We start from the raw sequence: 5,010 nt of genomic DNA on the forward strand, positions 1-5,010 counted from the left end.
TTTGACTATAGTCATACAACTAGAACAGATTATTGATTTAACGTGAACTGTAAGTACCTAGGAAAATAATCCTGCCTTTTTAATAGCCTAAAAAACTAAATATACTTTATAATTACTAATTCATAATATTATTTATAATTAATAATGAAACTAGCATAATTGTTTAATTGTTTTAGAAGAGTATACTTTTAATGACTTATTTTTAACAGCTTTATTAACTGGAGGTTGTAATATCTTACTTTGGCATTTATGATGTCAATTATATAATTGCATTTTATGATACTCCAAAAAGTCAGGACTAGAAAGAATAAATTTGCATTCATGAAAAATAAATTTGAAACCTAAAGTCATTTTACATATCTTTTGTTAGAATCGGGATTCTATGACTATTAAAAAAACAGGTATATAACAGGTAGTGCTAATAAAATACAAGTCTGTACTATACAGAAATAATAGAGATGGGAAAATTAACCAACCAGTTGGAATTGATAATCCTATGCAGACAGGCAATATTGTTGGTTAAATTTGCAAAAAGATAGAGTAGAAGCAATTAACCAGCCCTCTAACTCCTCCTACATTTCAGTTAATATTCCCACCTCTAAATAAAACCAACTACTTGGATCAGTGCAATGATTTTTTATAACTTGAGTGTCAATTAAAATTTCTAAGTTAGTATCCAATAATAATTCACTTATACAGCATATATCTACAAGCCAAATGTAAGTGTAGACTTCATCCGAAACATGGCCAAGACATTTAGATGTGAAAACATGAGATTCCAACATTCTACAGTGGTATGGTGCAAAACTGGAAAGATAGTCGGCATATGAATTTTTCTCCATGGGTGTGCAAATCCTAAAATCAATCCACTTTAATACAGTGGATTCCATCATTGTTTTCCTTATATTTGTTTTGCTTTCTAGTCTTCAAAGAATTTCATGAAAACTATCACATAGGTGCATTTTTTTCTTTTAAATCATGACTATTACATCTTTCCTAGATTTTAAACAATTATAAGTTATTGGTGTTAACACTGTTCCTGTGAACATGTTTTGTTGTGGTAAATGTTTTTGCTGTTTTCTGATTATATGCAAAAGTCAGTAAGAAAAACTGATAATGTAAAAGCTAAACCTTTTCAGTCATTATTTCTTGGTTCATTAATCAACTTGGTACCACAGCAAAGAAGCCAACACCAAAGTCATGGTGAGTAATGCAGGTGGGGGAAACATGGGTAGGACATATAGACGAAGTTTAGGTGCAGAAACAAATGCACCATTACTTGGATTTATCGATATGACCCAAGCGGAGGATCATTTGAGAGAACAATGGGAGATCTGGTTGCAAACACAGACTGGACCAGATTGAAGGGAGTTTTGTGCTTTATTGCATCAGTGTGGGAGCTGCTGGGAGCGTCTGGAGCAGTGAAGTCATGGTTAAGGATTGTCTGGAAAAGAGGAAAGATCTTAAAAGAAAACATTCATATATTAAAGACGACAAAGAAAAAAGATGTGTGAAGAAGGATTCATAAAGCAAATTCTAGAATTCCAAGGTGAGAGGAAATCTTTGAAAATTCTAATAAGCAATTGTAAAGCAAATAAAATGCAACAAAACTTTACCCAGTTAGTTATTTAATTTTTCTTTTGGTTTATTTGTCACTTACATAGAGCCTATATGCCACGTAATTTTCATATTACACCATCTTGAAGTTCACACAGGTGGGGAGTAGTAGAACTAGGATTTGAACAGCAAGAAGTCTGTTTCCAGAATGTGCAATAACCATGCTTATTAATGTACAATGTTGATAAATAAATGTATGTTCATAGAAATTAATTACTCTAAGAGGAAAGCACAGAAATTTATAGCTTCATAAGGATGGGAAAATGAGTTCGCTGATGGGAACACGTTCTAAATGTTTTAAGTTAATGTTTCACAAAATGTTCTATGAAAAATCATGAAGGCCTACATTAGCATACTTTTTGAGGCATTTCTTAAGACAAATGTGTTTTTCAACTAAATTTACTGGTGTACAAAAATGTATACAAGACAAGTTTCAATTGAGAAAAGTGAAATGTGTCAAAGGGATTAAGAGTGGTAAACTAAACCGCAAAACTCTATCTCATAGTAAATAAAGAAAACATGACACTAGCTTTAAAGCAAGAGATGCTCAGAAAATTACAAATCTTTGAATGAAAATTCAAAAATTCTTTGATCTTGATTTAAAGCATCCATTTTAAATCTCTATTACCAGAGCAATTAAATGTTCCATTTTGAAGTTCTTTCAAGAATCCATTAATAACTCTTTAAGATGAGTGAATATAATTTTTAATATGGGTCACACGTGCCTTTATAAAGAACCATCTATTGCAATTAAAATTAAAACTCCATTTAAAGTTTTGTACTGGAACTAAATAATTTAAATTAAAATTAAATAATAGGAACTGATTGATTTTTAGGCAATTCTTCTTTACAAAGTCAACTACATATAAAGCAACTATTATTTGCATGAATTTGTAAATATTCAATATTTAGAAATATATTATATTGGATATGTTCCTCTATTACTTATTTGATTATAAAACAATTGATGAAAATATATAACCACTCAAACTGCCTATTTCATATACTAAACTGGAATCAAAATTCTACTGCCTAAGATACTTCTCCACCTAAATAATATTGAATCTGTCCAGTCTCACCTTTCACAAAAAAGTTTCCTGGTGTAATGACTAGATATAAGGTGTAGTACTGTAGTTATTACAATTTTGTGGAAATTGTTGTGGGACATTTGAGAACATTGTGAAATTGGCAATGTATTCAATTTGCATTAATTTAAGTACATACATGCTTTGGAAACATTATTTGGAAAGCACAGAAATTGAAAGCAGTTTGACCAAGAAAGGGAAACAGAAAATCTACCTTCTTCCTACTTTAACACAAGTTTACTGTGGTCACTAAAACACATAGTAAACCTTGTCCAAAACAGATATCTATATTATTTAAAATATGCAATTCCAAGTTTACTCACAAAGAGTTTAAGTCATAAAAAATGTTTTTCTTAATTTTTTACTCCATTTATCTTCCTATAAATCTTTTCTTCTGTAATTTAGTGCTATTCTTGGATCAACCTTTATAATTCATCATAGATCAAAGTTTTAATTTTGTTTCAAATTTCCAACAAAGAACCAAAGAAATAAATAGAAATAGTAGAATAATGGGCATAGGAAAAAAATATTTAAACAAAATTGGGTAAAAAATGTAAAGCTAAATTTCATTTATAAAACACAGGCAGAATACTTTGTTTAATTATGCCTTTGTGAAATATTGTGACACACTAAACAATTGTGACTGACTTTTTTCTTTTTTGATTCAATCCAAGGACTTTAAACTTGGTCCACTAAATCTTGTTAATATGGCTATTCAAGTACAGCATAACTCTCACATTCATTTTTCTTTATTCACAAGATATTTATTTTAGTACTTCTTCTGTGTATATATACAGGCTCATGATACCCTGCCTGAGAAAACTGTATGTTCACATAATTCTAAGGTTATGTGATAGATGCAATATTAGATTTGAAAATTCTAGTGTTGACTTTTTATCGTATCTGCTCTGTCTCTGCTTTTTCCACCAAAATATCATAAGGTGTCTTTGGACAATTCATGTTTCCTTGTTTTCAACAGATGTGTAGTTTTGTTCCCAAATGTCTCAAGCCACTTAAGAGTGTCCCACTGTCCAGGGCACATGATTGGTCAGGAGCAGGCATGTAACTCTATTTGGACCAATCAGAGGAAATCTATGGCTTACACTCAAGCACTCTGGGGGGTAGCTTGCTTCCACTGGGCAATGTGATGGTGTAATTAAACTTTACCTGAAGGTGTCCCCACTTATGGACTGTACAGTCACACTGCGAATAAATTATTCATTCTTTACTTAGCAGGTTTGGGTAATTTTTTTCTTTAACTTGCAAATAATAATAATAAAAAAAAACAACCTGTAATGATACATGCACAATCCAAATGCAAAGAGATGGCACAAGAAAGAACATGAGCATTTCTAGAGGGTTAGCACATCCTAGAGGGCATAATGATGCTCTTTTCATTAAACTAAATAAATAATTTGGAAGAAATAGCCCTAAAATGAATAAATGCACAAATTAGCTCTTTTTCCTTTATGAGTAGACTGATAAAAGGGAAAATAGTTCTCGTCTCTGATGTTCACTAGAAATTTGTTTAATATCATACATCCACTAGGGAAAAGTAAAATTATATGCTTATAATTAGATAGAAATTCTTCAGATGTCACCTGTGATCTTTGGAATGGATTGACAACATTTGGCCATGGATAAACCATTCTTTTTTCTATGATTTTAAAGGAAGGCATTCAGACACAGAGCATTATCAAAAGTTTTTAGGTCAGGAGAGATATTTCTGGATGAAATAATCTTTATTTATTTGACAAACATTTATTGAACAAGGCAGAGAGCTAGATCTTAGGATAAGAACTATAAGTCTCATGGGAGAGACAGAGAAATGAATACAATTCTAATAGAGTGATAGCTATCATGGAAGATCAATTCTTATCTAGTGGGAAAAGGGATAGAAAAAGGTAGCAAATGAGGTGAGACTCGAAAAGTATCAAGAAAAATGGGAGCGGAGCAGCATGTAAAAAGCACACAGTTAAAAAGAACCTTGGCTTTTGTGCAACTGAGGAGACTTCATTATGTCTGTGCATAAATAAGTGGATTAAAGCTGAGCAAAAAGTTGCAGAGTCAGAGACCAAAGAAAAAGGAACTATACCATGACAGAGAGTTGAGAAAGGGTTTGCTCTGAATATTGGGGGTAGCTATTCAGTAGATTCTACATTGGGAATGAAATGACAAGGTTCTTCATTTTGAATAGAGCATTGTGGGAGCTGTGGCACCAGTGCTTGGCGGGATCAATTCTGTAGCCAGGGAGAATCTTCAGGAGGTAACTGATGAGTGTCTGCAAATGGCTGAATACATACAGAAC

The sequence above is a fragment of the Choloepus didactylus genome, chromosome 20 (genome assembly GCF_015220235.1).
Source record: "Choloepus didactylus isolate mChoDid1 chromosome 20, mChoDid1.pri, whole genome shotgun sequence".
In the NCBI taxonomy this organism is placed as follows: domain Eukaryota; kingdom Metazoa; phylum Chordata; class Mammalia; order Pilosa; family Megalonychidae; genus Choloepus; species Choloepus didactylus.